The sequence below is a fragment of the Rhinatrema bivittatum genome, chromosome 1 (assembly GCF_901001135.1).
Source record: "Rhinatrema bivittatum chromosome 1, aRhiBiv1.1, whole genome shotgun sequence".
NCBI lineage: Eukaryota > Metazoa > Chordata > Amphibia > Gymnophiona > Rhinatrematidae > Rhinatrema > Rhinatrema bivittatum.
In genome coordinates, this window is record NC_042615.1 from 379,144,912 (window position 1) to 379,170,298 (window position 25,387).

The following is a 25,387-nucleotide window of genomic DNA, read 5'->3' on the forward strand; positions in this document are numbered from 1 at the left end:
GATATCCAGGTCCTGATCCCCATCAAGGATTCCTTCGCTAAAACCCTGGCTTTCTGGGATACATGCCTCCAAAAAATTAAACTCCTTCTCACCAGCCTAAACCTGGTACTAAATTCTTGCAAAACAGAACTACTGCTCATCGCCCCAGAGAACAGCACCATCGCCTCTACTCAGCAAGCCACGCCAACAATCACACAAGTGAGAGACCTAGGAGTCCTAATTGATAATTGCCTGAATTTCAAAGCCACCATCAACAAAACCACCAAAGACTGTTTCTACCAACTACAAGTGCTGAAAAGAACTAGACCTCTTTTCCACGCCCAAGACTTCAGAACCATTCTGCAAGCAATCATATTCTCAAAATTAGACTATTGTAACACCATCCTACTTGACCTTCCTGCTTCTTACACCAAACCGCTTCAGATGGTGCAAAATGCAGCTGCTTGAATTCTGACAAATACCAGGAGAAGGGATCATATAACCCCCATACTAAAGAGCCTCCACTGGTTACCTATCCACTTTAGAATAATATACAAGGCCATTCTTACCACATACAAAAACATCCATCTACTGGCTCCCATTGACCTACAGATCCCTCTCCAACTACATAAATCGACAAGACCAACAAGAGACGCTTACAAGGGAACACTACAGGTACCGCGGTCCAAATCTACCAGACACAGCACGCTAAGGGATCGGGCGTTCTCTACAGCCAGTCCAACATTATGGAACTCCATCCCCCCTAATCTCAGACTGGAACCATGCTTATCAACCTTCAAAAAAAGACTAAAGACCTGGATATTCTTACAAGCATTCCTGGACTCCAATTGATTTAACACCTCAACGTCATCCCTCAACTCCATCCACTATCGTTAGCCTATTTTGAATTAATAATCTGCCCTTTCTCTTCCTTCTTCGCCAAGTTCTAGTCTCCCCGTTAAATGTAACAGCCTTTTTCCGCACCATTGTTATAGTTAATGTTTTACTTTGCACCCCTGTTCTATGTGAACCAGCATGATGTGATTGCTATCTCGAATGCCGGTATATAAAAATCCGAAATAAATAAATAAATAAATAAATGAGTAAATCTTGAATAAAATATCAACTTCTGCACGTGCATTTGACCGTACCATAGAATGCCCTTTGTTTACACTGATAATTGTACATATAAAACCAAGCATAAGTGGGTACATTTGAGGTTTATAAAATAGCATGTATGCAATTTTATACATGATTATGTTATTTTTCTGTGTGCAATCCCTTTGAAAATGTATTCAATATTTTCCTTTAGAAACTTGCATGGTTGAGAAATACCCACAGACTTTTGCATCAGTTTCTTGTGCAAGTAAAATTTATCAAGAAAAACAATGTACATGTGCTTTAAAATACAGTGTCCGCATATTATTCTCTGATCCACAACAGTCCCAGAAATGTCTCTCTTAAATGAAGTTAAATGTGCCCAAGCTATGAAACAGTAGTGGCATTTTCAGCAGCCAATTTACTTGGGTAAATATCTTCAAAAATTGCCCTCAAAGTCCCCTTCTCCCAATAAATAAAGATGGCACCGTGAAGAATGAACGGTGTCCTGCTGAGTTCCATTGTTGTTTATGAGAAATGCAGGAAGTTTGAGATGCACTTGAAAACTTCATAGCCTGCTTTTCTAATTTTACAGTACAAATTTGTTTGTAACCCGTAAAGAAAAGCAGATACTGTCAGCTTATCTTTTATCATATGCAGAGAAGAATGTGAGTGTATGTAATGGGTACATGGTGGCAGATGCACAAGAGTGCTGAATTATCATAAGTGTGAGTAGTACTGCAAACCATAAAGGTGTCAGTCCTAGCTACTGGAATGAGCATTTAATTCAGTTACCTTTAAAAAAAAAGTCTACTTCCTAGCTACTTAAAAAAAAAGCTCTTCATTGATCAGAAAATTGAAGGTTGCCTAAGGCACACTAGGCAAGTTTATTATAATAAAAGAAATAAGACTGAAATGTTATTAGCTTCTAAATTACAAAAAAATTAGAAAGAAAAGATCAATTAGAGGGGGTGAGAGATGCTACTGGCTCACTTACCTTAGACTAAGCAAATCAGTGAGGCCTTTACTGCCATTTTTCATGCTCTCTTATTAGGAGCAAGGTCTGCAGGGGAAGATCTGCTCAAATAATAGCTATTAAAAGGCTGTTTCTTGGCTGAAATTTTCTGAGAATGCTTATCAGGAGTTGATACAGGAAATTGCCTGCTGTGAGGTTAGGGAGTGCAATTTTTAAAGGGGCTTTTATGGGTAAAACAGTGATTTACCCACAGGAAAGGTCTTTTTCAAAATTTCCTGGCCAATATGCACACAAAATTATGCTCATAAATCCTGTATGCATGTAATTTTAAGTGTAATAGGGAGAGGCACTCCTGTGGGGTGGAGTATGGAGTTTATAGGGTTTGCATTTACGCACAGGGACAGTAACTTTAAAACCTCCACGCAATCATACATGAACGACATATGCCAGCTCGTGCCCATGGACATGGCCATTTTATAACATGCGGGCGTATATGTGTGCTTCTTATAAAATCGGCTGGACATGAGTAATAAGCGTGCCATTTTATATGGATGCATGCATTTGCCACTTCTACCACATGGGTAGACACAGTTACTAGTTAAACTAGTTCATTCCCAATATGCCCAGTTACAAGATAAGACTTTCTAAGCCCCCTAGCTAACTAACCTCTCTTTTACCCTAGCTGCCCCAATCCTTAAAACCCCGCTGACTAGCCTATTTTATTTTTGTTTTATAACTTACAAGCCATCTAGAGCAAAGGTAAAATTATGCAGTAGAGGACCCCAGCATGTGCTTGTGTGCGTAAATATTTAGGTGCTGGTTTCCATTTATATTGCCGGAATTCCCTTGCCCTGCCCAGGCCACGCCCATTCCCCACCCCTTTCTTGGACTTTTTCTTTTGTGCGCGTATCACTTGATAATGCTCTTTTCCAGTAAGTGATACACCACAGCCCAAAATTAGTGCTGTTTATAGCATCTGGAAAAGAGTTCATAATTTTGATGTTGCTGCCTATGAAGGCAGGTGTTTGCCAGATACACTAATTTTCAAAGCTAATTTATGGGCATGAAATTATCCTGAAAATTATCCTATGAAAACTGCCTGCACAAAGTTACACCTGGGACTTTGTATGGCAGATGTTTTTTTTGGGGGGGAAAATTGATGTGCATGCTTTTTACAATTGAAAAGTGTGAGGCATATTTTAAAAGCCCTACGCATGCCAAATCAGGGAGATATGCGCACCTCTTGGGCTGGCACATGGCATGCGTATTTTAAGAAGCATCCACAAAGTATCTCCCCGATACGTTTGACAACTACCGACCAGTCTCAAACATCTCATTTCTAGGGAAATTCATGCAATAAGCAGTTTACACCCAATTCATTGTTTTGCTAGAAGAGAAAAACTGGTTCTGTCTATATTAATCAGGGTTCATACATGCCTATGAAACAAAGACAGCTCACATCTATTTCCTAGAGGTTTTCACTTTTCTGTGTTGATCATAATTAGGGGTGTGCAGGAGTTTTTTACCCCATAAATTTTGGTTCATGGAATGTTTGATTTGTGTCATTCTTGAGAAGAAATTAATCAAACATTTAAAAAACAAAACCCAAAAGCCTCCTACCTTCCTGGAAAATTCTGGGGTCAGGATCACCCTCAACTCCCACTTACTTGATCTGGTGGTGATCTAGTGGCAAGGCCTAAGCTCAGGTCGAATGGCTTGGCCTAGGCCAGAGTCTAAACCAGGGTCCTACACCATGGTCTGGCTTGGAGGCCAGGGCCTTGTCCTGGACCCTAGCCCAATGCCAGGGGCCCAGGCCTTGAAACAGCTCCGACAACGTCCTCTTCTCATTTTCTTCTTCAACTGATGCTGTCTGCTGGAGTCATGCTGGAGTTAATTAACTCCGGCGCAATTACCCTAATAGATGGCACCTTCATCAGCACTGAGTGTGGTCTCTGCCTGTAAATGCTGCTCAACCAGAGTGACTACACTTCCCAAGGTAGAAACTCCCTGCCTCACAAGCCACTTTGACCTTTTGGATTGAATAAAGAAATAGATTGGGGATCTTGTTAGGATTTACAGTGATTTTACCAGCTGTCGGTTATATTACGGGAAAGGGGATATAACATAATGACAGGACCTTTAAAAGCCATTTCCTGTCGGGGTTGGCGAGCTATGAAGCTGGCAGAGATGCTAACATTGGTATGTGCTTGATTATTTTTTCGATAGGCATGTTTTGCTTATATGTTCTTATCTTTCTATAAATACATACAATTTTTTTTTACTTTCAGGCCGATTCAATAACCTCTGCGGGAGATCTGGTACTCCGAGGCAAGCACCCGCTCTCCCGATGTGTGCCCAGGCCCCTCTCCTGGGCACATGATTCAGTATTTAAATTAGGGCCCGTGCTAATAAGGAGGCGCTAGGGACACTAGCGCATCCCTAGGGCCTCCTTATTGGTGAAAGTGGCGGTTGTCAGCGGGTCTGACAACCAACACTTAATTTTACCAGTGTCGGTTGTCAAACCCGCTGACAGCCACGGGTTCGTAAAACGGACGCCAGCAAAATTGAGCGTCTGTTTTCCAACCTGCGGGCCATGGGCAGATTTTTTTTTTTTTTAAAGAAGGTTTTTCGCTATGATACTAAGTGAGAGGGTTTACAGAAAAGCAGTTTTTTCTGCTTTTCTATACACTTGCTTGGTGCCTTTGGTGAAATTTATGCCTACTTTGGGCAGGCGTTAATTTCTGAGAATAAAATGTGCGGCTTGACCGCATATTTTACTTTCTGTATTTTGGGTGAGTAACTAATAGGCTCATCAACATGCATTTGCATGTGATGAGCGCTATTAGTTTCGGGGGGGTTGGCCGTGCGTTTTCCACTCACTATTACCCCTTACTGTATAAGGGGCCAAAGGGGGGCTAAACGGTGTGCTCAGCTGAGCACACTGTTCTGTATCGGCCTGAGAATTTGTAGAAAGTTGAGAGTCACTGAACCAGGCAACAGTACTTGTTGAAACACTGGCCTGTGTCAGGTTTTCATTTGCATAAATAACAAACAGGCCGATACAGTACAGTGCGCTCCCTCGGAGTGCACTGTTAGCCTGGTCTTGGATGCACGTTTTCCCTTACCCCTTATTCAGTAAGGGGAGGAAAACGCGCGTCCAACCCGTGGCACCTAATAGCGCCCTCAACATGCAAATGCATGTTGATGGCCCTATAAGGTATGCACGCGGGATACAGAAATTAAAATGTGCAGCCAAGCCACACATTTTACTTTCAGAAATTAGTGCCGATCCAAAGGTCGGCGCTAATTTCTTCCGGCACCGGGAAAGTGCACTGAAAAGCAGTAAAAACTGCTTTTCTGTGCACCCTCTGACTTAATATCATGGCGATATTAAGTCGGAGGTCCCGAAGAGTAAAAAAAGGTAAAAAATAAAATAAAATTTGAATTTGGCCTGCGGCTGTCAGGCCGAAAACTGGACGCTCAATTTTGCCGGCGTCCGGTTTCCAAGCCCGTGGCTGTCAGCGGGCTCGAGAACCGACGCCGGCAAAATTGAGCGTCGGCTGTCAAACCCGCTGACAGCTGCTGCTCCTGTCAAAAAGGAGGCGCTAGGGACGCGCTAGTGTCCCGAGCGCCTCCTTTTGCTCGGATCTACCACTGGGCCTAATTTAAATACTGCATCGCGCGCACCGGCGAGTGGCAGACTTTACTGTATCGACCCGAAAGAGAGCACATAGCGTGGACACTTTTGAGTGATGCTTGGTTGTGAAGGATTTTTCCCATATTGCCGAAAAGTTATCCATATTCGGATAAGTAAACATTTTTTTCTAATTGAATAAATATAGGTGTAGCCGATTAGTAGATGATAGAATCCTTGCTGCAGTTCTGACACCGTCTGCAGCCCATTGCGAGGCAAGAGATGGGTTATTACATCTCATGCTCTTGAAGTCTGATGCTATGGCTTATTTTTGAATTATTTTTTATGTTTTTTTTTAATGTATTATTATATTTTTGTTGTCTGAACTTTATTATAGTTTGTGGTAATATTGTTTAGCCTCTTTTTTTTCTGACATATATGTGATAAGTTGTGATTTGTACAGCTTTTGCTCTTTTTCCCATTATCATGCAGAAGAAAGGCCTTGAAAATACAACCTATGATAACAGATAAAGAGTAAAGTCAGGTAACTATATATTCTGCAGAGGAAACATTTCATTATTTCTCTCTCTCTGTCTGCCTTCTAGTTCACATTTCCTCCTGAAACCTTTAACTTTGCAAAGGTTAGCTGTGTAGTCTACAAGTACTTTACTAAACCTGAATAGAAATTAGATGTAACTGTCATTTGCTTTGATGTTCATTCTTTTTCTCTCGCCCTCTCTCTCTTTATATCTATCTATCTATCTATCTATCTATATATATATATATATAAACCTAAACTAAACAAAAAATTGAACACAATGATAGCACATTTTTTTTATAAATTAGAAGAAAAAATATCTGTTATTATTCTTATCATACAAAAAAACAACACATTTATCAAAAGCATGCATACAATCATTGAAAAAGCCTAAAAAATATCCTTTTCCTCAAAACCAGTTAGAAAATAAGTCTGTATAGTAATGAAATGAATATCTTGAATCAATAATCCAGCCCAATATGTTTGCAGAGCACATTAATAAAATCGTTATGCAAGTAACTGTGTATCCTTAGTATTGTTTTTTTTTTAAATATAAACCAGAAGTCCTTTCTTTACTTCATATTCAGTCTGTTAAATGTTAATGCAAGCTTCTTATATGAATCATTCCTCACATTTAGTTGGTAATGGAATGTCTAATGTTCAAATCACAAGATGCTTGAACCTCAAAATGGATACTGTATGCGGAACTCTGGAGAATTAAAGGCAGCAAAGGTTACTGCCTTTAATTTAAATGGTGGTCTATCTGTGAGCATTTGTTTTTATAGTGAGCGAGCACAAACTACATGATGTGATGATATAAATGAGTAATCACTTAGGTTTTTGACAGCTGTTGCTGTTATATGATATAGAAGAAGAGGATAAACCTGTGCTACAAATTGCAAAATGTTTAAAATATCTGCATCAAAAATGATGGTATACCTGGTATCTCTTTTATATAACTTATTCAAGCTGTCACACTACAGAAAGGTATATAATTTTGTAGGACCACTACTCATAGGGTCAAAGTATTCTACCAGACTTCCTTTATGGTCTCAGGTCCATTTTACTTTATATATATTTTTTTGTGATTTTTTTCATTTTATCATAGATATTTTCTTTCCAGCAAACTGATGAAAGTTCCAAAGTTCAAATAGTATAAATACTGTGAATCAAAGTCAGATAGCGACAATGTCACCAGTCTCATTCAGATCTCCTGAGTCAAACAATGACGTCTGTTTTGCTATAGCTGCTATCTGTGAGTCCAAGAAACTTAGAGTGTTTTTCCATTCCACATCCAGGGAAGCCATGTGAGCCAGTTGGTTGCTGTGTTTGAAAGAAAGGCGAGTCCAAATCGGGACCGCGTCTACATTATTGGATTAAAACAGCTGCTGGCGATTATGAATGTTTGTCTGATGAATGCCCTGGGAGTGTCACGGAATAAGCGCGAAGGACTTTTCCCCTGAAGCAGGACCCCGATGGTGGGGGTCTGAAATGCGATCGTGTTGGGCTTTGCAGATGAGTATCACTGCTGAATTGTTTTGAATCTAGATTGAAAAAGTGACATTGTCGCTATCTGACTTTGATTCGCAGTATTTATACTATTTGAACTTTGGAGCTTTCATCAGTTTGCTGGAAAGAAAATATCTATGATAAAATGAAAAAAATCACAAAAAAATATGGGGCGGATTTTCAAAGGCCCGCGTGCGTAAATCCTTCTGGATTTACGCGCGCAGGGCCCTTGCACACCGGCGCGCCTATTTTGCATAGGCCGCCAGCGAGCGTAAAGCCCCGGGACGCGCGTAAGTCCCGGGGCTTCCTGTTGGGGGCATGTCGGGGGGGCGTGTCGAGATGACGCACCATTTAGGGGGCGGGGCACGGCGTTTCGGGGGTGGAGATGTGGGCGTGGTTTCGGCCTGGGGGCGTTCCGGGGGCGTGGCCGTAGCCTCCGGAACAGCCCCCGGGACCGGACCACGGAGCGGGGCACCCGGCCGACGCGCGCAAAGTTAAGGGGGGGTTTAGATAGGGCCAGGGGGGTGGGTTAGGTAGGGGAAGGGAGGGGAAGGTGCGGGAAGGGCGAAGGAAAGTTCCCTCTGAGGCTGCTTCGAAATCGGAGCGGCCTCGGAGGGAACGGAGGCAGGCTGCGCGGCTCGGTGCGCGCAGGCTGCCGATTTTGCACAGCCTTGCGCGCGCCGACCCCAGATTTTATAAGATACGCGCGGCTACGCCTGCTGCGCGAACAAAAGTACGCGCTCGCGCAACTTTTTAAAATCTGCCCCTATATATAAAGTAAAATGGACCTGAGACCATAAAGAGAGTCTGGTAGAATACCTTGACCCTATGAGTAGTGGTCCTACAAAATTATATACCTTTCTGTAGTGTGACAGCTTGAATAAGTTATATAAAAGAGATACCAGGTATACCATAATTTTTGATACATTGTTTACATTTTGGTTCCTGGAATACACGTGTTCTGTTGGAGGGCCTTTAGGTGTGATAAAATATCTGCATGACAGGAAGTCCAGTGGTGAATGAGTGTAAGGTCTACTTGTCATTCTGAGAAGAACAATGCTGCACATAATTTTTAAACTGTATCCAGCACAGGGAAACCTTTGGAAATGGACATTGAAGACAGAACAGATTGATTTGCTCAGTTTAATACATTCCCCTGAGGAAGCCGCTAGCCAGTAGCGAGTGAAACAGAGGTCTTTGTAGGGAGTGAAAACTGATACTCGACTGTATGTGTGAAACAAGCTATTTGTACTTGGAATTTGGAAACAGTTGGGCAGATTTTAAAAGCCCTGTGTGCATAAATCCAGCCGGATTTACACGTGCAGGGGGCTTGCGCACTAGCGCGCCTATGTTGCATAGGCGCGCCGGCACGCACAATGCCACAGGACACGTGTAAGTCCCAGGGCTTTGCTTGGGAGGCGTGCTGGGGGGGGGGGGTCAGGGGCGGGGCTGTGGGCATGGTGCCAGCCCGGGGTGTTCCGGGGCAGGCCAAGGCATCCGAACCAGCCCCCAGGTCGGGGAATGGCGCACCGGCAGCCAGTCGGCACGCGCAAGTTATTCCTGCATCTGGCAGGCGTAACTTTCTGAACAAAGGGGGGGGGTTAGTTAGGGCTGGGGAGTGGGTTAGGTAGGGGAAGGGAAGGTGGGGGGGGGGGGGGCTGGAAAAAGTTCCCTCCGAGGCCGCTCTGATTTCTGAGCGGCCTCGGAGGGAACGGAGGCAAGCTGCTCGGCTCCTTGGTACACACAGGTTGCACAATTGTGCACCCCCCTGAGCGCGCCGACCCTGGATTTTATAACATGCGTGTGGCAGTGCGCGCATGTTATAAAATCAGGCAGTAGATTTGTTCGCGCCGGGTTGCGCGAACAAATCTACGCCCGCACATAACTTTAAAAATCTACCCCAGTATGTATAAATTAACAAATTTAGGCCAGGAATGATGAATCCTGCGCTACAGGGGGGTGGGGCGGCGAAGCAGGAGGCAGTCGGGCGATAGCCTGCAGCCGGCCGCACCACGACAATATGATTTCTCATGCCGTGGTGCGGCCGGCTGCAGGCTATTGCGGGCATAGCGCCACCATAAAAGATTGTGCTATTCCCCATGCTACTGCCTGTGATAATGTTTGAAACATTATCGCTGGCAGCAGTGCCGCCGCCGATTACCATAATCCCCTCCCTAACTCAGCCCCGATTCCTCCCCTCCCCCTAATTTAAATCTTACTGTCGCGATAAGGGCCTATCACGGCTTGGAAAATATCCCCCTTAGGTAGAAGATTTATTTGCAATAAGTTGTGGAGTACTCATGAATGTTTTATAGTGTGAGGTGTGGCTGTTGTGGTATCAATGGATATGATGTTGCAAGAAGTAAGGGGGAAATATTCTTATGTATTTTAGATAAAAACATTTTTTTTTTGGTGTAGAATAGCGATGTGAAGCAGTGTAAGGCGATGTGGCCAATGCAATTTGTAAAATATTTAGCATTAAAACTTAAAAATACGTTGTAAAATTGTTACCTTTAACAATTTAGGGGTGTTACTCAGTTCTTAATTGTATTTACAATCATAGAGTAATCCCAATACATCTACTATCAGTAGCCAAAATTGTTGTTATTTATATGTATATTGGAGGAGACCTGGGAACCTAGCTTGCCTTTCACATTGTGACTGGGAGATCTGCAGCAATGCAATATTCCATCTAAGCGTCTGCTCTTGGAAGCCACCATCATTTTTATCTGCCTCTTTACTCCTGGAGAGGATGGAGTGTGATAAGCATGGGGAGAGAGGAGAGGAGAGGCGTGAGGAGAGGAGGTGGGAGGACGAGGGCAGGAGTGCTAGAAGAAGTAGCAGAGTAGTGACAGGGACAGGAGTAGAGACAGGCAAGAGGGAAGGGATAGGAGGAGGCAGGAGGGGAAGGAGATTGGCAGGCAAGGATGGAGAGAGGAAGATGGCAGGCTAGGGATAGAATGAGAGGGCAGAGAGGAAGGGAGTTTGGAGGGCAGGAAGGGGGAGGAAGGGAGGGGATAGGAGAGTGAGAGTGAGGGAAGAGAGGACACCTCTCTTGAAGTAGAAGTGGCACACCATTCTGGCAGGCAGGCAGCAGGGCACGTTCGTCAGCGAGCCTTGAATTTCATTGTGCAGGAGAACAGGATAGTGATTGAAAGGGTCCTGGAGCACTACGCCATGCTCTTTGGCACCAGTGCAGCCAAGACCTAGAGGGCAGATACAATGTTCCAACTAATCTGGAAGATCTGTACCATGGATCCCATCACCTTTTATGTGAGGGATAGATAATGGATTTAAAATCTACGACCTACTTTTGAGGTTTGTAGGTCCCAGTATGAGGTCTTGGCTTACGACTTGCGTAGGGTGAGAGATAGTTTTGTGTTTTCAGTTCAAAAGAAGTTGTGGAAATATTCAGATGTGGATAAACTTGTTTGATTTTGACAGTTATTGATGTTGATACTATGAAGCTATTCCTTGCTTGAGAGGACTTTATTCCTCTTTTGTGTTTGCTTGCCTGACAGCACATTGTGCTGCCCTTATGCTGATTTAGCAGGCCATTACAACATGTCACAATTCTGCTGGTAAACATTATAACTTCATGTTTACATTGTTTTAATAAAGAAGTCAAGCCCCACCAAAAAAAATATTTGGTTCATATGATGTATATGCTTTAGCTGATATAATGTTGAAAGCTGCCCTGCATTCTTTGTTGGAATAGAGCAACATAAAAAGCAAAAGTATGGAATTCTTCAGAAAAGGCTTAAACTGCCATTAGTAAGCTTTGCCGTAGGCAATGATGTAAATTGTCAAAGCTCAGACAGAGCTAGGTTTTTTGTTTGTGCTTTCTTTTGCTGCACATATTGTTTTCCCTTCTGGGTCTGCAATGCATACATTAACCTGCTCAAAAATAATTTTTGAAGCCTTTTTGCCTATAAAAAAATGTTACTATTCCTGTGGTAAATCTGAGAAGCCTTAGCTCCAGATTGGCCCATCATAACACATTTTACAACCCCTTATAAAATCATTCAGTTGGTACTGTATGAATATAGGCTATGGACACTGATTTCTCAGTTTCTTTTTATGATTAGCATAAAATGAACAATATATATAATCTGTGTATTTGAGATATATCAGAGTTTTATGCTGCCATAGACTGAAAATTACTTTTTTTAAGTTGGTCTGATGCCAATCATGTGACCAATGCAATTTCCATAAACTCTAGAAAGAAACTACCATTGAAAAAGAAATTGTTGTGTATGAGATTGGATCACAAATTCCAGCTCCCTTGCACATTTTGCAGTGTGGTCCTTTGTGAAATCTTTATAAAAGACTATGTAACCAGAAATTATCTAGCTTCCACCTTGATGTTTATTTTTTGTAAGCTGCTCTCATTATGATCTGAGGACTATTTTGATGCTTCATTTTCGGTGTTTTGCCTGGTAATGATTGCTTGTATTTGAGCTTCAGGTGTTTGTTGAGGACCTGGAAGCTGACTTGTTTGCAGAGTAGTCATATCTGATTTCAGGATGGAGAAAGTCCATTTCTTTGCACTGTCATACTCTATATATTTATTGGTCTATCCACTAAAGTCATATTTGAAACTGCACTAGGCGTGTATTTCTGTGACTGAATGAAAACAGCTGAATGGGGTCCGTATTTATTGCCATTTGTCTCGCTAAGACTTAGCTGGACAAATGGCAGGATTTTAAAATTCTGACATGGTCAGCAGCTGCCAATTAGCTGGCTAATTTTTTATCTGACTAAAAAGCTGCCTAGCTAAAGGGGTCATTTACTAAGCTGTGGCATTTTATTCTGGAGGCTAAAATACCACAGAGGTGTATTAAACTTCAGTGTATGGTACTCCATGGTATTTTCTTTGATCGTAAAACACTGCCAGTAGGGGTCCACGTGGGAATGTCCCAAACCAGGACATAATGGTTATTAGGGATGTGAATCGTTTTTCAACGATTAAAATTATCGTCCGATAATGTTAATATCGTCTTAAATCGTTATAGAACACAATACAATAGAAATTATAATGATTTATCGTTAAAAATCGTTAAATCGTGTTAGTGCGCACTAACGGGAGTTAGTGCACTAACTCCCGTTAGTGCGCACTAACAGAAAATGATACAAATTGACACTTTCCAGGTCAGTAACGGTCAGTTAGGAATGAATATGTGTTCCTATTGGCTGGCTGCCCTCTTATCTATTGATGTTACCAAGGTTCCCACTGAGGTGATGGTTGGGGGGATGGGAAATGGAACTGGAAACTCACAAACACCAACAGAAAATGAAACAAAGTGTTGACACTTCCCAGGTCAGTAAAGGTCACTTAGGAATGAATATGTATTCCTATTGGCTGGCTGTGCTCTTATCTATTGATGTTACCAAGGTTCCCACTGAGGTAATGGTTGGGGGGATGTGAAATGGAAACAGTTGGAAGCTTCACAAAAAAAGTAACGTGATGATCATCACTCATGTGACTAGAAATTGTTTGTTTATTATTTTTGTTATTTTTGTCAGGAAGCTCCCCCCTGTCTGTGAAGCCAGCCTCTCACTAGTAATGCAGGGAAGGAGCTGTCTCACCCTTCACCATCCTCCCCCCCCTCACCCACACACCATTCACTGGCTGGGACATGGGGAGGGGAGGAGTGAGGGTCAGGCAGCTCCCTCCTGTCTGTGAAGCCAGCCTCTCACTAGTAATGCAGGGAAGGAGCTGCCTCACCCTTCACCATGCTCCCCCCTCCCTCACCCACACACCATTCACTGGCTGGGACATGGGGAGGGGAGGAGTGAGGGTCAGGCAGCTCCCTCCTGTCTGTGAAGCCAGCCTCTCACTAGTAATGCAGGGAAGGAGCTGTCTCACTCTTCACCATCCTCCCCCCCCCCTCACCCACACACCATTCACTGGCTGGGACATGGGGAGGGGAGGAGTGAGGGTCAGGAAGCTCCCCCCTGTCTGTGAAGCCAGCCTCTCACTAGTAATGCAGGGAAGGAGCTGTCTCACCCTTCACCATCCTCCCCCCCCCCTCACCCACACACCATTCACTGGCTGGGACATGGGGAGGGGAGGAGTGAGGGTCAGGAAGCTCCCCCCTGTCTGTGAAGCCAGCCTCTCACTAGTAATGCAGGCGGGATAGGGCACTGCATGCAGGAAGATCACAATACCCCTGGTGTCAGGGTTAGGGCACTGTGTGCAGGAAGATCACAACACTCCAGGTATTAGTAGGGATAGGGCACTGTGTGCAGGAAGATCACAACACCCCTGGTGTCAGGGTTAGGGCACTGTGTGCAGGAAGATCACAACACTCCTGGTTTTAACATGGATAGGGCACTGTGTGTACATGAAGATCACAACACCCCTGGTGCCAGGGTTAGGGCACTGTGTGCAGGAAGATCACAACACCCCTGGTGTCAGGGTTAGGGCACTGTGTGCAGGAAGATCACAACACTCCTGGTATTAATAGGGATAGGGCACTGTGTGCAGGAAGATCACAACACCCCTGGTGCCAGGGTTAGGGCACTTTGTGCAGGAAGATCACAACACACCTGGTGCCAGGGTTAGGGCACTGTGTGCAGGAAGGTCACAGCACTCCTGGTATTAATAGGGATAGGGCACTGTGTGCATGAAGATCACAACACCCCTGGTGCCAGGGTTAGGGCACTGTGTGCAGGAAGATCACAACATTCCTGGTTTTAATAGGGATAGGGCACTGTGTGTACATGAAGATCACAACACCCCTGGTGCCAGGGTTAGGGCACTGTGTGCAGGAAGATCACAACACCCCTGGTATCAGGGTTAGGGCACTGTGTGCAGGAAGATCACAACACTCCTGGTATTAATAGGGATAGGGCACTGTGTGCAGGAAGATCACAACACCCCTGGTGCCAGGGTTAGGGCACTGTGTGCAGGAAGATCACAATACCCCTGGTATTAATAGGGATAGGGCACTGTGTGTACATGAAGATCACAACACCTCTGGTGCCAGGGTTAGGGCACTGTGTGCAGGAAGATCACAACACCCCTGGTATCAGGGTTAGGGCACTGTGTGCAGGAAGATCACAACACTCCTGGTATTAATAGGGATAGGGCACTGTGTGCATGAAGATCACAACACCCCTGGTGCCAGGGTTAGGGCACTGTGTGCAGGAAGATCACAACACTCCTGGTATTAATAGGGATAGGGCACTGTGTGTACATGAAGATCACAACACCCCTGGTGCCAGGGTTAGGGCACTGTGTGCAGGAAGATTACAACACCCCTGGTATCAGGGTTAGGGCACAAGTTCTAGTCACATTGACTGATCACATTACTTTTTTTGTCAAGCTACCAACTATTTCCATTTCCCATCCCCCATATACTGTCAGTGGGAACCTTGGTAACATGAATAAATAAGAGGGCAGCCAATAGGAATACATATTCATTCCTAAACTGACCTTAACTGACCTGAAAAGTGTCAAATTGTATAAATTTCTGTTAGTGTGCACTAACTCCCGTTAGTGCGCACTAATCGGAAAAAACGATATTTAACGATTTTTCAACGAAATAATCGTGCCTAACACGATTTTCTTCTCCTGCCACACGATTTCAATCGTTAAGACGATATGGCACACGATTCACATCCCTAATGGTTATATCTGTCTGCATTAATCGCTACATAGCATTTCCTCAGGACAGAAAGGACTTGATGGAATGGAAGAGAAGCTTTCATGCCATAGCTCACTTGCCTAATGTTCTGGGAGCTAACAACTGCACTCATGTAACTATCATCTCACTCTGTGACAGAGAGGAGACCTTCTGCAACAGAAAGCTCTTCCACTCCATCAGTTTGTATGCGGTCTGTGACGCTTGACTGCGCACCCATGATATGGTGGTCAGGTACCCAGGAGCCACACACAATTATCCTTTATACTTCGGCAATTGGGCCGCTTTGAAAATTTTGAGGATGGCATCTATTCTGATGGCTGACTTGTAGGTAGGAAAGGTGATTCTTTTTCTGACATGACAAGTGGCTTGTATAAGGTCTGCACGCCATTGCGCCAGGGCCTGGCTTTCTCTCCCCATACTGAGAGGCCTGCTAATCTTGTGATGCCAAACAATGCATTTGCCATAAAACTTTCTGTGTGAGCAGCCACTACATACTTTTTTGGGTTCACTTTAAACAGGTAGCCTTTGTCAAATATGGAGATGTCAAGGTGCTGCAAGGCCCTTGGTCAGTGCAGCTCAGGGCTAGTCTTGTACATAGCAGGAAAATATGCAGAGTAGGTTTTTTGTTTTGGTAACTAGTTTCAGTTACATTCCTTATGCTATCTGTGGCAACTGTGCTGTTTGTATAGGCCAACTTTTCCTAGAGGTCTCGTGTTTGGCATGATGTCTTAGGCACATTCTGTGTTGGTCTCTTGCAAGACAAGCATTTAGTGCCACCTGAGGGTTTGAGGGGCCCATGTCAGTACCTCTGACAAAGTGCTTATCATATATGATTCTCTCAGATATGTGTCATTCTAGCAGGTGTAGATAATCTTCTGTGTGTAGTTAGGACTCTGACTCCCTCATTAGCAGTTTGGGCCAGGCTGATGGTTGATTAGAACAGGACAGGAACCTACACATTGGCCATGTGTAGGTGCACAAATAGGTCGATACAGTGAAAAATGCGGGAGAGCTGGCGCTCTATGTTGAGCGCCCACTCTCCTGACATGTCCAGGCACCTCTCCTGGGTGCATGATACTGTATTTAAATGAAGCAGTGCACTAATAACTAGGTGTCAGGGACAATAGCATGTCCCTAGCACCTCCTTAATAGCAGTAGAGGTGGCTGTCAGTGGGTCTGAGAACCAGTGCTCTATTTTACCAGCACTGTTTTCAAACTCGCTGACAGCCATGGGTTAGGAAAACAGACGCTGGTAAAATTGAGCGTCCGTTTTGCATACCGCTGACCGGCAGGCAGATTTTTTTTTTATTATTTTTTTTAATTATTTGGTTTCTCCGACTTAATATCGCTAGGATATTAAGTCGGAGGGTGTACAGAAAAGCTGTATTTTCTGCTTTTCTGTATACTTTACTGGGTTGCTTAGAAATTAACACCTGCCCTTGGGTAGGTATTAATTTCTGAGTGCAACATGTGCGGTTTGGCCACACATTTTACTTTCAGTATCCAGAGGACTAACTAATAACCTCATCAACATGCATTTATTTATTTATTTTATTTTATTTAATACTTTTATATAACCGACATTCATTGGGAGTAACACATCGGTTTACATTCAGCATGAACTTAGCTTAACACGCTTTACAGAGAACTTTATAAATACGACAAATTAGAAACTGGACAGTTAGATAACTATGTACAGGGTTATCCATATTACAGATGAATACTACAAGTTAGTAGCTGGATAGCTAGGTAATTATATACAATGTGGCATGTTATCAGGTTAAATTGACTATACAAAAGTTAAGAGGATAAGAGGAGTTTGCATGTTATGTGCTGAGTAGGCAGGAAAAGTGGATACACTGGGAATAGTGTAAATGGAACTCATAAGACCTAGGCATGGCAGGGAAATGAGTGGATAGGGAGGAAGGGGGGGGGGGGGGGGTTTAGGTATCTGCCTGTTTAAACAGCCAGGTCTTTAGTTTCTGCTTAAATTTCTTTGGACAGAGTTCTAGGCATAAATCAGCTAGCATATTGTTCCATAGAGCAGGTCCGGCTGTGGAACGCGCACAAGCGTTTGTGGTTGAAAAGTTAATGAGTTTGGGAGTAGGGGTACGTAGGGTGGCCAGGTATTGATTTCTGGTAGGTCTTGAGATGGTGTGGAATAGTAAGGAGTCATTGAACCATTTCATTCCGGGATTATGTAGTGCTTTGTGGATGATGGAGAGGGTCTTGTATTGGATGCGGGAGGCAATAGGGAGCCAGTGTAATTCCTTGAGGACGGGTGATATGAGTTTATAAGAACATAAGAACATAAGAAATTGCCATGCTGGGTCAGACCAAGGGTCCATCAAGCCCAGCATCCTGTTTACAACAGAGGCCAAAACCAGGCCACAAGAACCTGGCAATTACCCAAACACTAAGAAGATCCCATGCTACTGATGCAATTAATAGCAGTGGCTATTCCCTAAGTAAAATTGATTAATAGCCATTAATGGACTTCTTCTCCAAGAACTTATCCAAACCTTTTTTGAACCCAGCTACATTAACTGCACTAACCACATCCTCTGGCAACAAATTCCAGAGCTTTATTGTGCGTTGAGTGAAAAATAATTTTCTCCGATTAGTCTTAAATGTGCTACTTGCTAACTTCATGGAATGCCCCCTAGTTCTTCTATTATTCGAAAGTGTAAATAACCGAGTCACATCTACTCGTTCAAGACCTCTCATGATCTTAAAGACCTCTATCATATCCCCCCTCAGCCATCTCTTCTCCAAGCTGAACAGCCCTAACCTCTTCAGCCTTTCTTCATAGGGCAGCTGTTCCATCCCCTTTATCATTTTGGTTGCCCTTCTCTGTACCTTCTCCATCACAACTATATCTTTTTTGAGTTGCGGCGACCAGAATTGTACACAGTATTCAAGGTGCGGTCTCACCATGGAGCGATACAGAGTGTTAGTGAGGATACGGGCAACAGCATTTTGAAGAATTTGGAGTGGGTAAATATTGTTTCTGGGGAGACATAGGAGGAGGGCGTTACAGTAGTCAATTTTCAAAAAGATGGTGGCTTGTAGTACAGTACAAAAATCAGTAAGGTGAAGAAGGGGTTTTAGTTTTTTTAGGGTATGTAATTTAAAAAAGAACCTTTTAGTAAAGAGTTGATGAATTTTTTTAAGTTAATTTGGTTGTCTAATGTGACACCTAGGTCTCTTACATGCTGAGAGAATGAAATTGAGGGGGGGGGGGGGCAAATGGTGTAGGGGGGAGATGTTAGTGCTATTTTGTGGTGAAATGAGCATAAGTTCTGTTTTGGCAGTATTGAGGGCAAGATGGATGTTGGATAGAAGATTGTTAATTGAGAACAGAGTAGATTCCCAGGTGTTGATGGCATTGGGTACGGAGTCAGTCACTCTTATGAGTATTTGCACATCATCAGCCTATATAAAGTGTGGAAGACTGAGGTCAGAGAGGAGGTGGCAGAGGGGTAGAGATATATGTTGAATAGGGTCAAGGAAAGGGAGGAGCCTTGCAGAACACCTTGATTAAGGGAGATTGCTTTGGATTCATTGTTTCAATTTTGATTTTTTATTGCCTATTGCTAAGATAAGATTTAAACCAGCTGAGAGCAACTCCAGCTATTCCGATTTCACTGAGGTGCTGTATGAGCGTGTTATGGTTGATGGTGTCAAAGGCCGAGGATATGTCTAGAAGGGCCAGAATGTACAATTGGCCTTTGTGTGTGGTATTTTCAGAAACCATATTGTGAAGGAGAGAGGAGTAGCTGGTTGTCGAGATAGTCTGTGAGTTGTTGATTGACTGTTTTTTCAAGGATTTTGGATATGAAGGGTAGACTAGAGATTGGGCGGTCATTAGACAGATCAGAAGGATCAAGCTTAGGTTTTTTTTAATATAGGCTTGACAATTGCTTGTTTAATAGAGATGAACTTCGTTTTTTTCTACCGGGTCATTTTTTGAGTCGGACGCTTTGGGGTAAAGTTCGTTTTTCCTCGGTTAGTTTTCTGGAAAAACGAACAAAAGCTAAACATGGAAAAATGAAACCGACCCAAAATTCACAGCTTTTACAAATACATATATATGGATTTATCTCGCTTTTAAACATGTGTCAATGCTTTCAGCATCAGAACTCTCTGTTTATGGCAACCTGAAGTAATGGACAAGACAAGACAAGAAGCCCATGACCCTACAGAAAAAAAGGGAAACTAGGCTTCTGGATTCACTTCCGATGTGAATATGAATGAATGCACCAATCTTTGACTGTGTCCTTCTCAGTCTTCTTAGCATTTAGGATTCCCAGAGCCTGTTTCAGAAGACAAATGTTCTAATGAAAAAAAGCAATATTTCAATAATATCTAGGATAGAAAATTCAGAAATAGAAACGTCCAACCTCTGGAGATGAAAGTGTTTTGTTTTTATAAACAAGGTGATCACACATTTGCCTCTAGTTTACTATAAACAGTAGCTAAAGTTTGGCATTTAATATTATTTACTTATTTTTCAAGAGCAACTGGCCTTTGAAAAAGTTGGGGTGCAGAAACAATAGAGTGATAAGCTCTGGAGCTCTGCAGGCCTTTGGTCACATCAGTGACATTACTGGGCAATGCAAAGGATGGCACTCAAGTAGATTTTAAAGGGGCTGCATGCGTGAAGTCATAGTGATACGTGCACAAGTGTTCCGGGCATGCGGGGACAGTATTTTACATATATAGCATTTGTGCGTGTATGTAGCTGTGCATGTGCAAAGCTGCATACATAAAAATAGGCATGTCGGGGGCAGACCTTGTACATATGCATGTATGATGTAAATTATAAGGGACATGCGCCCATGAGGCGGCGTGTTTAGGAGCATACACACACGTATATTTGCTACTGCCTATTTATGCGAGGTAGTGCAAATGTTCATTTTTGCTCATGTTCTTTCCTTGGCTGGGCTGTTCTCTCTGGGTGAGTGGACTCAGAAGCAGGTTAGGAAGTGGGAGGGTATATGCCAAAGATAGACTGGGACCTACTGGAGGAGGCAGGGAGAAGTATATAGGGACATAACATGTGGCTTGCAGATATTGACTCATGGATTAAAAGGGTATCACTGATGTTATCAGATATTCAGGTGTAGATTGGTGCTTAAAGAAATAGATAGGGATGAGACAGGAACAAGGGGGTTTACCAAGGAGGCTAGGGGAGTATGTTGTACCTACATCTATTGAGGGGTGATACTCATTCTTGGGAGTCCCTTTTCAAGATTATGATTATAATAGCTGGTTACTCAGATCAATTCAGCTGAGAAGAGAAAGAGAGAGGAGGAAAAGAATCACAGGAGGAGGACATATCCATTACACAGAGTTTACAGGACTAGGACATAGTTTCTGGATATCTCAGAGGAGGAAGTAATGTGCAGGTTCAGATTCAACAAGGAAACCATATAGTACCTATGCCAACTGTCAGAGCAAGATTGTAACCTAGCAAACAAAGGGGCCATGCCTTGCCAGTACATGTCAAGGTCACTACTGCCCTGGCCATTTTCACCATTTTGCATTCCAGACACATCTAGGTGTCACATCTAGAATCATTCAGTCTGCCACCTCTGGGTGTATAGAGCAGGTCCTGGCTGCCTTGCTCAGGAAGACACAACACTTTATATCCTTCCTTTGCAGAGGACAGGAACAACACCAAATTATGATTGATTTCTATCAAATAGCACATTTCCCCCTTGTCTTGGGCGCTATCAGTTGCATTCACATCCCCATAAGGGCACCAGGAGGAGTAAAAGCTGCCTACCACAACCACAAGGGCTTCCACTCTCTAAGCATGCAAGTGGTCTGCAATGCCAATGGCATCATCATGAACATCATGATCCACTCATAATGCCTACATTCTCTCACAAACAATAATTCATGACCAGTGCCAGCAACGATACATCACTGGGGGATGGCTTCTAGGTAGGAGGGCACCGATCACTTCTACCACATACCTATTTCACAGCTTCTTATTGTCTCCATTATATTTAGTTTGAATGAGTTTTTGCACTGCAGACCTGCTCAAAGCTAGTCCTGTGAACTGTCCCACTCTCAAACCCAGGTTTTCTGTGACTTCTTCCCTGCAGGTGACAGAGGCTATCCACTCAAAACCTGGCTCATGAACTGCAAGACTAGGGCTGTTATCAATAGAACCTTTGGCTTCCTTAAAAGCCCTTTCTGCTGTTTGGACAGAGCAGGAGGCGGCCTTATTTACAGACCACATAAAGTCTTGTTGTGTACTACATAACTTGGCCAAAAACATATGCATGACTCCTCCAGAGGGATAGCAAGAGAATCAGGATGAAGAGGAGGAGGAGGAAGAGGAGTTGACTCAGGCACAATTGCAGGAGATGCATTGCATGAGTCAAATGCAGGCTATACAACAAAGGAGCATTCTGATACAAAGACATTTCAGAAGGTGAATGAATTTATTTACTAAAAATTGCACCAAAATAAATGAGAAGAAAATAAACTATGGCTTCCTTTGCCTGCCTCTTTTTCTGGCTGCAGGAAGCTCACAGGGCTTAGGCTGGCCTAACCGGGAGCTCCTTCACAGTGGAGTTCTGTCAGTGCTCATGTTGCCTTCAGAGAGCAAAAGAGCTTGTAGCAGTTCAGGTTCATGGCTGCAGAAAGGTTCAGCTTGAGGCAGCATTGGCTGCGGTGGTGTTGGTGACAGTGGTGGCAGCATGACAGGTGGCGCAGGCAAGGTGATGCAGCCACACCCTGTGCCTGCTGAGGTGACATCCAGGCTCAAGGTGGAGCAGAGTGAGGTGTAGGCGGCTGGGGCATAGAGGGATATTAAGCATGGGGATGCCCCATCCATGTATACGGTGCACTGTAAGGTGGAGGTTACTGCATCCAGCGCAGCCTGAAATGCCATGGAGACACTGGTGGCTGCGGCTGGAAGGAGGGCATCCTCTGCAGCATCTCCCTTCACATTGCAATTTGGTTCTTTGTGGCAAAGGGCCCATACCACCTGCTGTATACTCTGTGCTTCTTCATGATAGTGTCATGGAGACCCTGTACTTCCTCCCAGATGGTGTCACAGGGGCCCTGTGCTTCCTGCTTCACCACATACTGGAGGCCATGGATCTCTTCCAAGAGGCTGCCGCTCTGCTGTATTAGCAACCTCTCCACCTGAGTGGTCACCATTTCTTCTGCAGGTGTTGCCCCTTGTGGGACAAACTGCTGTCCTGTGGGTGACCCTCTGGGAGATAAGTCTTTGGGTCCTCCTGTTCCTCTTCCTTCAGCTGCTGCTTCTCCTCCTCCTCCATGGGCTGTTGCTGCACCTCAGGGCCTCCCTCTTCCTCTTCATCTGAGGTGTCACACATTACCCACACAGGGAGGTACAGCCTTTGTGGCCCTATAGGTGCAGGACCAGGATGCTCCTCAGCAGGATACCTTAACAAATGAAATAGGTAAATGTCAAACAATGCCATTCAATGTGATATCCTTACGTTAATATCCTCTGTGGTCTCTAGGTGGCCCCAGTTCCTAGTCCTTCGGTACAGAGCTATAAAGGGGCATACTATTGTATACCACCCCTCCCTTGAAATAGACTTGATTTGGGAGTCACCGAGCAAGAGGGAGAGGCTAAGCCTGGATGCATTGTGGCAGGGTATTTTGGATTTCAAAGGAGAAGGAGCAGAATCAGCATGTTCTATGTGTTAGGTCCCCAGTCTAGCACAGACATGTAGACACTGTCCTATCTTTTGAAGAGGAGTGAAAGGAAGAGAAGTAGAGAAAGTACAAATGGAGTTTCCACTGCTGGGGCACAAGATACTAGCAGTTTGGACTTTGGGATTCATCGTGGACCACACAACTGCATCCACTACTGCGGTATTGGATACATTCACTGTTAGGCGATCCCACCCCTATCTCTTGGAGGCTAGGCATGATCCCAGACCCTGCCTTGAGGTACATATCCCTAGAGATAGAAAACCTTGACAGCCTGACTAGATGAAATCTGGGGGCCCTGGATGTTGCCTATGCACACATCTAACCTGGGGAGAAGTGAATGAAAGTTTAGGAAGGAAGCAAAGTGAGGATGAGGAGAATACCAACAGATTTAATGTGGTGGAGGGTAGGGGACCTTGCCATGGAGGACCAAAATCACCAGAGCAGAAAGCAGGAGGGAGGCTAGAGCAGAGGAGTTCAATTCTATCTCCCCTCCTTCTTACCTGGGTGACACTACATCCTCAGCCTCCAGCAACTCCCAGTTAGCCTTTGCCCTACAGTGCTTATTGTGCTCTTCTAGAATTAAAATGACTGAGGGCTGAGCACTGCAGCAGGCTGGAGGTGAAGAATCACTGGGATAAGTAAGCAGAAAAATGTTTTGATATCTATGTTATGTATGAGTTTGTGCATTTAGGAGAGTTTTCATTCCCTGCCCTCTCTCCAGCTACGCAGTTGCACTTCCTTAGGGGCTACAAAGACCCACATCTAATTTTCTTCTCTCCTTAAACATTCAAGTACAGGTTTCCTCATCATGTCACTTTCCTCTGCTTATGGGAGCTGAAAGCTACTGGTGTGTACTTGGTGTCTTCATTGGTCTCCTTGGACATGGATGTGTAGCCTGGTAATGTACTGCGTGATATTCTCTTGTCCTCTTTTGGTGTGTAATGAAGGCATCTACAGCTAATGCTATATGAATTCCTCTCTCTCTACCCTCGTGTCTGCAGCCAGCTCGTGGCATCCCCGGCGAATCCCCTGAACGCCATCTCCTTCGCAGGCCTCAAAGCTGCCCTCCTTCTTTTCCTTGAAATAGTTAACTTTAAAAATGCCACCCTACCCTGGATCTTAGGCACCATCTGCCTGCAGTCCCTGGGCAAAGGTTGAGGATCTGCCCTTCCAGTCCTCTCACTGGCTAGCTGGGTTTCTATCCCAGGTTATATGGGGATTCCTGCAATTGTTCATTGTCTGAAGCTTGTGAGACCCCTGGTCATTGCCTGAGGAGAGGGCACAGTGACCCTCTCCCTGGAGGGATCAGCAGTGGGAAAACCTGTCCCACTGTGACCTAAGGAGGTAGAGGAATGGTGGGGAGCCAATGCGGCATCTTCTCGTTTTCAGACATGTTTTTGGAAATGCAGTTTGGTTAGAAGATCTGGGAGTAAGACTTTGGATGCCCCTTCTTTCTTCTCTTACAGAGAAACATGAACAGCTGTGTGTTCCAGGGGATCCCTTGCCAACTTCAAATAAGAGAGATTGAGATTGCGAGACACATTGGAAAACTGTCAGGTTCCTGTGGCCTGGTTTGGCCTCTGTTGGAAACAGGATGCTGGGCTTGATGGACCCTTAGTCTGACCCAGCATGGCAATTTCTTATGTTCTTATGTTCTTTACATGCAAGGACCCTCACCTACAAGCCTATGCAGAAAGGCAAGTTCAGCTAAACACATCTATTTGCATGCATTTCAACACATGTTTTCTGTGGGCCAAAATTTTCAAAAAAATATATACACCTAAATGAACCATAATATATCATAGTAATTTTGAAAAGCCCATTTCTGTTGCACTGGAGGTGGACCCTTGGCCTGGCACAGGATTGGTATGGCCCTCTGAATGTTCCCAGAGGGCGTCTGCCGCCAGGAGGTGGAGCAAATGAGGAGATAGAGGCAAGCTGAAGCTTCACCAATAACAGTCTAGGGGTTCCGTGGGTTGAGCCCTTGGGTACCCAAACCACCTGGGCTTAGGTAGGCCTCAGAGGATCTCCTGGAGAGGTAGCGGAGAGGTGTGCCCTCCAAGAGCAAGGGTGCGTGGCTACTGGAGAACAGTTGAGGTAGACTGGAACAGAGGTTACCGGAGACCACTGGAATGGAGCAGGAACTGAAGATCCTCCGGTCAGGATAGGCAGGGCCTAGTAGTCTAGCTGATAGAAGGCCACGAATGACCTCAGAGCAGGCAGGCTTGGTGGCCACAGGAGTAGCAAAGAGAGTGTCCGTGTGGAGCACAAGGGTCAAAGCCAGGGTATCC